Source organism: Pongo abelii, chromosome 17, assembly GCF_028885655.2.
Source record: "Pongo abelii isolate AG06213 chromosome 17, NHGRI_mPonAbe1-v2.0_pri, whole genome shotgun sequence".
Classification (NCBI taxonomy): domain Eukaryota; kingdom Metazoa; phylum Chordata; class Mammalia; order Primates; family Hominidae; genus Pongo; species Pongo abelii.
This window is the reverse complement of record NC_072002.2, coordinates 62,056,798-62,069,319: the sequence shown is the minus strand read 5'-3', so window position 1 is coordinate 62,069,319 and position 12,522 is coordinate 62,056,798. Positions and strand designations below refer to the sequence as shown.

Genomic DNA, 12,522 nt, shown 5'->3' with positions numbered 1-12,522 from the left:
TTAGGCAGGAGAAGGAAATAAAGGGTATTCAATTAGGAAAAGAGGAAGTCAAATTGTCCCTGTTTGCAGACGACATGATTGTATATCTAGAAAACCCCATTGTCTCAGCCCAAAATCTCCTTAAGCTGATAAGTAACTTCAGCAAAGTCTCAGGATACAAAATCAATGTACAAAAATCACAAGCATTCTTATGCACCAATAACAGACAAACAGAGAACCAAATCATGAGTGAACTCCCATTCACAATTGCTTCAAAGAGAATAAAATACCTAGGAATCCAACTTACAAGGGATGTGAAGGACCTCTTCAAGGAGAACTACAAACCACTGCTCAAGGAAATAAAAGAGGATACAAACAAATGGAAGAACATTCTATGCTCATGGGTAGGAAGAATCAATATTGTGAAAATGGCCATACTGCCCAAGGTAATTTACAGATTCAATGCCATCCCCATCAAGCTACCAATGACTTTCTTCACAGAATTGGAAAAAACTACTTTAAAGTTCATATGGAACCAAAAAAGAGCCCGCATCGCCAAGTCAATCCTAAGCCAAAAGAACAAAGCTGGAGGCATCACACTACCTGACTTCAAACTATACTACAAGGCTACAGTAACCAAAACAGCATGGTACTGGTACCAAAACAGAGATATAGATCAATGGAACAGAACAGAGCCCTCAGAAATAACACCACATATCTACAACTATCTGATCTTTGACAAACCTGAGAAAAACAAGAAATGGGGAAAGGATTCCCTATTTAATAAATGGTGCTGGGAAAACTGGCTAGCCATATGGAGAAAGCTGAAGCTGGATCCCTTCCTTACACCTTATACAAAAATCAATTCAAGATGGATTAAAGACTTAAACGTTAGACCTAAAACCATAAAAACCCTAGAAGAAAACCTAGGCATTACCATTCAGGACATAGGCATGGGCAAGGACTTCATGTCTAAAACACCAAAAGCAATGACAACAAAAGCCAAAATTGACAAATGGGATCTAATTAAACTAAAGAGCTTCTGCACAGAAAAAGAAACTACCATCAGAGTGAACAGGCAACCTACAAAATGGGAGAAAATTTTCGCAACCTACTCATCTGACAAAGGGCTAATATCCAGAATCTACAATGAACTCAAACAAATTGACAAGTAAAAAACAAACAACCCCATCAAAAAGTGGGCGAAGGACATGAACAGACACTTCTCAAAAGAAGACATTTATGCAGCCAAAAAACACATGAAAAAATGCTCACCATCACTGGCCATCAGAGAAATGCAAATCAAAACCACAATGAGATACCATCTCACACCACTTAGAATGGCAATCATTAAAAAGTCAGGAAACAACAGGTGCTGGAGAGGATGTGGAGAAATAGGAACACTTTTACGCTGTTGGTGGGACTGTAAACTAGTTCAACTATTGTGGAAGACAGTGTGGCGATTCCTCAGGGATCTAGAACTAGCAATTCCATTTGACCCAGCCATCCCATTACTGGGTATATACCCAAAGGACTATAAATCATGCTGCTATAAAGACACATGCACACGTATGTTTATTGTGGCATTATTCACAATAGCAAAGACTTGGAACCAACCCAAATGTCCAACAATAATAGACTGGATTAAGAAAATGTGGCACATATACACCATGGAATACTATGCAGCCATAAAAAATGATGAGTTCATGTCCTTTGTAGGGACATGGATGAAATTGGAAATCATTCTCAGTAAACTATCGCAAGAACAAAAAACCAAACACCGCATATTCTCACTCATAGGTGGGAACTGAACAATGAGAACACATGGACACAGGAAGGGGAACATCACACTTCGGGGACTGTTGCGGGGTGGGGGGAGGGGGGAGGGATAGCATTGGGAGATATACCTAGTGCTAGATGACGAGTTAGTGGATGCAGCGCACCGGCATGGCACATGTATACATATGTAACTAACCTGCACATTGCGCACATGTACCATAAAACCTAAAGTATAATAATAATAAAAAAAATTATGTATTATACCAATATCCATTGAATTATGCACCTTAAATGAGTGGATCGCATGGTATGTGAATTATATCTCAGTAAAGCTGTTAAAAATAGATTATGAAACACAAATATCAAGAAGCAGTGCTGGAGAAAAAAGACAGTCACTGAAATTAGAATCAGGATAATTCTAAACAGGACACCATCAAATAAAGAATTAGTGAACTGAAAAGTTGCACTAAGGTATTCACCCAACATAAAACAATAAAGATAATTTTAGTGTGAAAAAAGAGGAGTTCCAAACACAGATAATTAATGGTGAAGGGAAAAATGTTCAAAGAGATAGTGGTTTACAATGTCTCCCTGGTTGAAGAAAGATATTGGCCTTCAGATAAGTAAATACCAAGCAGGATAAGTAAAAACAAATTCATTCACTATATACATTGTAGCTAATCTACAAACCATCAAGGAAAAAGAAGAACTCTTAAAAGCTATCAGAAAACAAAAAGTGATTACTGAAAAAGAAATGACAATTAGATTAAGAGCAGACTTCTCATTAGCAACAAGAGATACCAGAGGGCATTAGAGTAACAGAAACAAGTCCAAAGATATTAATAATAAATGACACAAATAGTAGGAAAACATTTTCGTCGATTGGTCCAAAAGCACACAAGACCATACCATATATTATTTACATGTATATAATAAAAGTATGAAACCATGGACTTGAAGGATATATGCCAAATTCAATGTTTGCCTGTCTCTGGGGAGGAAGAAAGGAAGGTGAATGGGTGGGGGTGTTAAGGACAGAACAAATAAAAATAAAGATTAGCAAATATTAAAACTTCATTCTGGTGTTGGACACATTGTTTTATTCATCTCCACTTTCTATTTTTTTTTTTTTAATAAAAGAAATGGCAGAGACTTGAGCAGGGTTTTCACTTGTGGGTGAGAAGGAACCAGTAGAGGGAGAGGAGAATGTGAGGGTGTGCAGAAAGAGGGAGATGGGCAGTGGGGAACAAATGAATGAGGCCCTGAAAATCAGGGGGCTGAGTTGCGCTCATTTTGATGGGTTGGATGTGTCTTCCACTGGAGGAGGATGGGTGCAGGCACATGGGTAAGCGTGCAGATTTGCTGGTCACTGGTGTGGTCCTGTTGGATTCCACCATGGGCTGTGCAGCAGAGCCCATTTTCAACCTGAGCTTGTGCTGTCGGCAAAGCAGAAGATGAAGCCCCATCCACATGCTCCTAATGGCCACTCTGCTTATGTTTATGGAGAGGTCCTGGACATACTGGTGTAGACTAGATTTCATAGAATTATAGAATTAGATTGGGAAAAAATGATTCACCTTCACTTTCACATTATGAGAAAACAAGTTCTGCAAAGGAAAGGAATTGCTCCAAAAGCACCCTGCTGACTAGTGGCCAGGGCTTCTGAAGAAGTAATCTGCTACAGTGTCCCAGAACTTTCACTTCAGCAAAGTGTGGCTCACCTATTTTGAGTCGTGGCTTGACTTATAATTTTGTGAAAATGCCGGCCCTGCCTCTCTCAAGGATTATTGTCATAATAGTATGAGACAGTGCAGATGAAAGCACTTAGGAACTGTAAATCTCTGTGACAAAGCCAGTGTTTGGGTCTGGCTGGCCACACCAAGAAACAGTCTCATTACCTTGTCTCTGGCCTAACATGCCCTTCCCCAGCTTGATCACACATCTTATTCACCAGATTTGGTTCCAAGTAGGCTTTGACTGTTTCCAAGTTCTTCCCTTTTGAGAATATGTAAAAGGATATTTTACCTGCCCTGAGTATGCTTGCTGAGAAAACAAGACACTTCACTTGAAAGCAAAATTTGCATCTGATTTCTTTATAATAGGCGCAGAGTTACTATGTCTGTCCAATGAATAAAAAGTAACTCAGAACTGACAGGAAGGCTGGGCTTGCTTCCTATGTTCTCTGGATCACAGCTGTGTACTCCTGCGGAGACGGTTTAAGTTTATTAATTAACAGCCACCCTCTTTTTTCCTCCTACATCCAGGATGGCAGGTTTCTAAGAGCTTTTGAGAGATTTATTTTTATCCTTCGAACGGATAAAATACATTAATGAAACCATTGGAGACTTCAGGGACTGGGCTCCACCCACAGAAGCCAAACATGAGTGACCGTTGATTATTAAGTGTCCTCTTAGCAAAGGAACATCATCAGACTGGCCTGATGGGCATTTAAGTGTGCAGAAAGTCAGGGGAGGACCACATATGCATTATGTATAAAGAGACACCCCAGCTTTCTTACACAGAACAATGAAATCATTTTGCAAAATATATAGACCTCCCCCTCCCCCACTCGATTACCAGCTGGTCCAGTCCTTGAACATACAGCCCCATGTTATGATGGCTCCAACAATTTGGGTCAGCACGATGTTTAAACTCTTAAGTGGAATCACTAATCTCCATTAATCTGACTGTAAAGATGAAACATAATGCTTAATACAAAAGCATAAGAGTTGGTAATGCATGTTCCTGACAGGCTGCCTTAATACACACCAACTCCTGTCCAAAGGGCAGGGTCTTTGGGATTGCATATGACCATTCAAAATCTATTCATGAACGTTCCTGGAAATTTCTTCATGTGCAGGAACAAGGAACCAAGGGCAGCATCCACCATGATGCTCACAAAGACATTCCTTCCATGGGACTTCTGGCCTCCACTCCTCACGAGCCCTTCTTTCTAATCAGCTGTGCAACAGTGATTAGGTACTTAGTTTGGGGCTTAGCAGAGCTGTGACTTTGTCACTGGCACCCATGGCCATAGGCTGAGTGGACTAGTAGGCATGGTAAGCACCTCACACCTGTGTGGCACTCACCCCAAAGGGAGAACACCTGGCTGACCCATGAAGGAAACATTGTGGAGCCCTCTTCCTGGCTTGGGACACTTTGGGACTTTGAAAAGTAATTGAGTGGCTTCCTATCTCTGTGAACCCAGCTACAGAATAAGCACTGCTCATTTTCCTCATCTCACCTCTTCCCTACTTCTCCTTCCTCTGGGCCAGTGTTTCTCAAACCATGGTCCCTGGAACCACTTGCAGGAGAGGAGACCCACTGAAGATGGGGTTACACGTCCACATTTCTGGGACACTCACCCTGACCTATGACTCAGAATCTCTCAGGAGGAGACTGGGGAAAACCCTCTTTCATAGGCTCTAGCAGTGAGCATTCAGCACAGAACATTACAATCACAATCTAAATTTTGCAAAGCTGTTATAGGAACTCAGGTGAAAATGGTCATACCTAGATAACCCCGCCCCAGCACAGTGGTTTTGGACTAGAAATTCCCATAGTGTGGTTCCCAAGCAAGTTCTTAAAGGAAAGGTTTCATGTGTCAAGTGAAATATGTATGCAGACCCAGGTCAGAAGAGGTTGTGACATCTTTTTTTGGTAGCCACTGTGTTCATAGTCTCCCTCTTGTCTTACCATGATGATAATACTAAAACTTACTGAGTGCTTAGAGTGTACAGTGCCATTCTAAGGGCTTCATGTGTATTAGCTCACTGAATTCTCATAAGAGTTCTATGAATAGGACTTTATTAGTCCTTGTGGGGGGAAAGAAGAGCATTTAATCAGGCTATGGAGGATTGGTGGGAATATTTCAAACTCCTCACCTCACATATTAATTCAACTGCCATCAGGAAGGATCCCCATTGCCTTTTCATGTCTATAATCTCCACTGCTAATTTCCCAAAAATAGGAGAGAACAATATTTGGACTAGAGCTGGTTGCTACTGGCACCATAAATTATAAGACTGACTCTGTATGGGTCCCTGAATTGTAATTAATCATTGAGGACTCTCATTCTAACCCCCAAAGAATGACTCCTTTCATAGAATTTCAAGAGGCTGGTTGCCCACTCTATGAGCAGGTAAATCTGCCTCTGCTCCGAGTTTTCTGATGAACCTAAGCTATATCAGGAGCCAGAAAAATCAAGCTCAATCTATGAACATTGCAACCCATATTACCTGGTCTCTGTTCCTGCAGAATTCATACTTTATGGTGGCCACTGTCTTTAACTTCCTGGGACTTTTCCCCAACTCCAGATGCCACCCTACCCCTCTGATAATAGACTCTAGCCTCCGAAGCTTTGGGATTGACTAGTGATGGCTCTATCCCCCTGGCCAAGTGGGAACAGCAGACACAGTGACCAGCAATGAGACTGTGGCCCAAAGAAGAGTCAATCAGAATTCATCCTGAAGGTTTTCCTGGCAAGAAAGACTAGAAAGTTGTGAATCTGGGGCTCTGTATGCACACTTTTTCTTTTTCTACCTCATGGAGAAATCTCTCTGCATTAAAGAGTGAAGGCAAGCAAGAATGAGAGGGTCAGAGACAGATTATAAAAGGCAGAGAGAAATTGGCTGCCATCTTTGGAGCACCTGTAGCCAACTCCAGCCCTGCCCTTCCTATAGTTAGGCTACAGGGACTAATAAACTTCCCCTTTAATATTTAAACTAGTTCAACACGAGTTTCTTACCACCCCACAACTTCCAGCTCATTAGATACATCTTATCTCTCCACTTAATTTGGTGTCCCATGGACACAAGCATGAAAATAACTTGGATTTGTACTGGCATTGGGTGTTTAATCATTCATTCATGTATGTGCCATCCTGTTATCTTTCTACTATGTGACAAGCACTTTGTCAAGGCACTGAGAGTACAGGGGTAAACAAAGCAGTCAGTTTTTGACCTCGTGGAGCTTACAGTCCAAATAATTACACAACTAAATATTTGAAATACAGTTTCAACAAATGCTACAGAATATAGTGATGAGAAGAATCCATGCTACTGGAAAATGAAAGTGAAAGGAAAGAAGTCTCCTCTTAGCATTTGGTATCTCTCCTGAAGTCCGAAAGATTAGTCATCCAGGCAATGGCGGGATGAATGAGCCTCCCACAGAGGAAGTGTCTGTGTGAAGGCTCTGGGTCTTAAAAGCAGCATGGAAGGAACAGAAGAGGGTGGTGTGGCTGGAATGGACTGGGGTGAAATTGAGACCGAAGGGGAAGGTAGGGACAAGACTGTCATGGCCTGATGAGCCATGTACCCAGTCTGAGACAGCCAATAGACAGCCATAATTAAGAGAGGGATGCAAGTGGCTTTACATTTTAAAATAGCTCTGGCTGCTGTGTGGGGTGGGGATGGTACACAAACTAGAGGAGACAATGGTGGGTGTGGCAGGAAGAGTAAGAAGGTAACTGTCGTCATTCGGGCAAGAGATGAAATGGCTTGGACTAGGCTGCTCAGTGGAGGGAATAGATTTGAGAGTTACTTAAAAGACAGAATAGAATGTGTTATTGATTCACTACAATGGGTTGGGGGATGATTCCAGTTTCCAGCATAAGCACCTGAGTAGTTTGTGATGCCATGACTGACCTGAGAATGCTAGAGAAGGACTAGGTTCGCAGGGGGAGATTCTATGTTCAATATGGGAAAGTTTCATTTTAAGATGCCTGGGAGATATCAAATGGAAACAGCAGTAGATAAACGCATTACTTCACTTGAAACAACAGATTGATGTGTCCCTTTTTCTATACCCATTTTACAGGTGAGGAAGATGGGTACAATAATTTAATGGGACTACTAGGAGTAGCACTAAATTTCCTATATCCTAGACAAGTGTTTTCAGTGAACCATGCTGAATCCTACTAGGTTTGACTGATTAAACAAACCAGCCAAAAACAATGTTATATAATAGAAGACTTTGCTATAAGAGGCACAATGTCAATTCAAAGTTGCGTTCTGTGAAATCAATGTTACATTGTCTAACATTTGGTATCAGTTTAGTAACATAACAAGACATAGAATCCATCCTTATACTTCATACAACTGACAGTCAACCTTCCATCGAGAAAATAGTCCAATTCTACTGTGGTTTAAGTTTCATCTGTGCTCAGCATTTGTACCAAACATTGAAACAATTATTGGTAAAAACTGTCAAAATACATTCATTCTAATTTTGAAGAGGAAACTATTTCTCACATTGGTTGCTTTACCAACAATACCTACCAGCTATATATCCAGATGAAAGAGACAAGTGGAGTTTTGTTTAAAAAAAAAATCAATAGATTGGCTCTGATGGAAGTCATTAACGCAAACTGTTTAGCAAGAGGCTGATTTTTCATTTCTGGTTGGCATTCCATAAAGAAAAAAAGTTGCACTGAGTTTCTGAACAAACCCATGATTAAGAATCATATCCATCTTGTCTGTAGACTGTGCCCTTCTCCACTGATTCAAAAGAAAAGATATGTTTGGTTTTAAGGGGAAGCAACCTGGCTGTGCAGAGGACAGCCTGTCTGGGCGGGACCCAGATGTAGTGGGAACCACTGAATTCTTGAGCAGTAGTATGAGATAATTAAAGTGATATTTGCAAAAATACTCAGACAGATACTGCATTTGGTTTTCTGACACAGCCCTAAGGTCAAATTGCTAGCTGGAGGAAGAGTACCTTGGGGATAGTGACACTTGCTATACATCTTCATGGCATCCCTCCCCACCACAACCTGTAATTCGGTGGCTTGCACACAGGAAAGGCTTGATAGAAGCATGTGGGATGCGGGCAGTAAGGGCTGGAGGCTGAGAAGGGTATTGTGGAAGACACCGACTTCTTTGCCCTGATCTACCATTATAAAACACAGTAGGGTTTTTCCAGCTCCATGAAGACAGCTTTTATAGATTTTACTTTATGCAGGGGAGGTCGCCTTGATTTCATTTGTAAATGGAACTTGTCAACTGAAAATCCCAACTGGTACTTGTGGGGAGGAAACAGGTTTGAATTTGAGTTGGTCTCTGATAATGAGGCTGGGGTTTCCCACCACACAGAAACAGATGTTTCCCAGGACTCTGTGCTTAACCTGGCTTTGGTTCTATTAGCACAATCTTGCCATGCTTGGGACTGAGCAGGCTTTCAAGCCTGTACCACTTCTGAAGGAAGTCAGTGGGGTGTTCCCTGGCTCTACCTGGAAAAGTCACATCACACTGGTACAGGGGTACCATGAAAAGAGTTTGTGGACCAGGACTCAGGGTATCCGGTGTCCAGTGCTAACTCTGCCACTCCCTCAGTACTTGACCTTGGACAAGTTGCTTTACCTCTCTGTGCCTCAGTTTCCTCATCTGGAAAGAGTGGGGACTGGCCTAGAAAATCTCCAAGGTCCATTCCAGAAGCTTAACAGTACAGATCACTTACCAGTTAAAAAGCAGTCCCCCCACTCACTTTCCAATAGGGGTTCTATATTAAATGTCACAGAGACAAGTTAGAAAAAGATGCCTCTACAGAAATTAAAATGCACTCTCAGAAAGGTGAGCAGAGGTGGGGCTGATTGCAAGGGACCCCTGGGCCATAGTCAACCATCTTCACCTGCATTTAACTCAAGTCTGAAAGGATGTGAGGCAGGTTCTGAGGAAGCAGCTGGTCACAGCTCACCAAGCCATATGACTCCCTCGTGGGCCTTCTCAAGGTTGAGTTAAGGATACTCCAGGTAGGGAATTCTCCTGAGAGCCTCTGCTTAAGTTTAAAAGTTTCCCCTGTGGAAGCCATGCTCCAGGAAATGGACAGTCAGAAGGGGAGTCCAGCTGACTATGAAGGGACTTTGTTCTGTCCAGCCTCCATGTTCCCCTGAATCCCATCCCCACATGGACACTCCCCCAAGAACAGGAGTCCCCAAAGGACAGAGGCTCCTTTTGTTTAAAAAAAAAAAGAAAAAAAAAAGTCCTATTCTCTGGGCCATTAATCATGGCTGTAAGAGCGTTTATTAATGCCCTGTCAATTGTTCAGAGTGAAGGCAGCCTGTTAGCTGTCCTCCCTCCCCGTTAGCTGTGTGCAAACACTGGTGATTAAGCACCAGATTTAACATCCTCATGAATATTTAAGAGCCTGTTTTTGAAAGTTTCCTGTCCTTTTACACTAATAGCCCCATTAAAACCTGTTTACAAGCCAGTCAAGAGAGTAACTGCATGCACTTAAAACATAAGAGTGCTCTCCCAAGAGGGGCACCAGGACCACGTGAGGATCAATACCCTGCTTAAAGTAAGACTGTCTGCCCACCCCCAGTGGAGCCCAGCCCCGCTGGAACTGCCAGAAGGAGCTGGAAAGGACCCAACTTGTTAATTAGGCTCATGAAGGGTGTCGTAGGGGAGCAAACCCTTGCTACTGGGCTCCCTGCTGCCTCATATAGGGTGATCCCAGCTCAGAGACTTCATAGAAGTTACCCAAATGATATCAACAGCATACAGCCCGGGGCCAGGACAGGAAAGAAAGTTTGTCTTTGTGCTTCTCACCTCCTGGCAATTGCTCCCCTTAGACCACCTTAACCCTGGACCTGGCTTCTGTGCCACAGCCCATCACATGAGTCTCCTCAAGGAGTTAATAAGGGCTTAAGGAAATTCCTTAAGGAAGTGTAATGAGGCCTCCCTCACTAGACCCGAGAATTCCCAAAAGCTTGAAGGCTCCAAAGAAATGAGAGGTGAATTTATGAAGGAGATATTGGAAATACAGTGGGGAGTCCTTTTTCTGCATGGAAGAGGCTGATTCCTCCATCAGCACTGAGGCTGCTTTCCTGCAGCCGGAGAAGACAACAGAGGCATGGAAAACCACTGCTTTGAAATCAGTTGGACAATGCCCTAACGTCTCTTTCTCAGTTATATGCAAAGGAATGACCGGGCTGGTGAAACAAGGGTAGGGGGTTGTATTAGTCCGTTCTCACACTGCTATAAAGAAATACCAGAGACTGAGTAATTTATAAAGAAAATAGGTTTAATTGGCTCACAGTTCTGTAGGCTGTATAGTTCTGCAAGGCTGCATGGCTTGGGGAGGCGGCCTCAGGAAACTTTCAATCATGGTGGGAGGTGAAAGGGAAGCAGGCAAGTCTAACATGGCTGGAGCAGGAGGAAGAAAGAGAAAGCGGAGGTGCTACACACTTTCAAACAACCAGATCTATGAGAAGTCACTCACTATCACAGGAACAGCAAGGCAGAAATCCACCCCCATGATCTAATCAACTCCCACAAGTCTCCTCCTCCAACACTGGGGATTACAATTCAATATGGGCAGGGACACAAATCCAAATCATACCAAGGACCTTTCTGGTGGTCCCAATGTCACAGAGAAGGGCGGAGCCAGGTTGCCAGGTGCAATCTACTTCCTTTCTCAGCCCCGGCAAGCAGCACTCCCAGGATGGGCAGATGTGTGGAGGGACCTCCCTGCCTCCAGCAGGGGAAAAGTCTCAATCACTGGATCTCCCTTCCCCATCCATTGCCTGTGTCTGTGTTTAAGGAGACGAAGCACCACCATTTTTAGAGCAAGGAGGCATGTCCCAAACTTGACCATTTAAGTCTTACTGTATTTTGCAAAGTTCACCATATGGACCACTTCATGTTCCAGTAGTGTTACTGGGTCCCTAAAAATACAGGCCAGGACTGCTCCACTTTTTACATGACATATTTCCTGGCCCAGAGATGAATTTTCCTCTTATAATGGAATTCATGCATGATGATATAGTATATACTTATATATAACAATAACAATATTACTGTAGCAATACTCACTGATCTGAAACATAGTAATCTAGTAATATCACCTCTCCAGAAATTCTACAAAAACCAGAAGTTATTGCAAAAGGTATCTGAGCATCCAAAATAAATATCGCAAGATCCGTGCACTAAAATTTACATGTTTTTCTCAATAGGCCTGTATTGCAACAGATTACTGACATTTTTAAATGTTTCTAATAAGTCTGGTTCTCTAGTCAATTAGAAAGAGGAAGGAGAAGATAGAGACAGACACACTGACAGTAAAAAGAAGTCAGAGCTTCTGGAAAGTGAACAAGAAAAAAAAACTCTAAAAAGCAAGTCCAAAGGCCCCAACAGCCCAGCAGTTTGAGGTCATTTATTCCAAGGGAAAATAGATTTGTACACTTCAACATGCCCTGGGTTGTTCATAAAAAAGTAATAAGCCATAATGTCTCACGTGTAATGAGGTAGGAAAGAATGCAACCCAATTCTTTTCAAAGTTCATCAATAAAAGTTAAAACCGTCATAGTTTCGGAGCTTACAGAGCTAAGACTTCCACTACACAGAAAGTTTATCTCCAGAATAACTCATTTATCTTTTGCCCCTTTTTTCCACTGTATTCATATTTTATGTTTCCACCAAAGAGTATGAAGAAGAATCAGGACAAGTTTATAAACTAGGAAGGTGGGTTGCTACACCGAGAAGCTGGCTTCATTCCTTTACAGCCAATGTTGTGTTGGGGCTGACTCACATAAGCTCAGGAGAGCTGAGTGTTCATGTATTAGTCTGTTTTCACACTTCTATAAAGAATTGTTCAAGACTGGGTAATTTTTAAAGAAAAGAGGCTTAATTGACTCACAGTTCTGCATGGTTGGGGAGGCCTCAGGAAACTTACAATTATGGCACAAGGCAAAGGAGAAGCAAGCACCTTCTTCACAAGGCAGCAGGACAGAGAGCGAGAGAACAGGGGAAACCACCACTTATAAAA

The 12,522-nt window shown here is 42.3% G+C and overlaps 1 long non-coding RNA gene across 1 annotated transcript in view; it reads right to left on the bottom strand.

The window, feature by feature from the left end:
- The window catches only part of LOC134760355 (uncharacterized), a 36,321-nt gene extending 25,247 nt beyond the window's left edge, over nt 1-11,074 (bottom strand). Inside the window, exon 1 of the long non-coding RNA XR_010137683.1 lies at nt 10,978-11,074. This is a non-coding gene — a long non-coding RNA (uncharacterized LOC134760355). The remainder of the gene's footprint in view (nt 1-10,977) is intronic.
- Between the last annotated feature and the right edge of the window lie 1,448 nt (nt 11,075-12,522).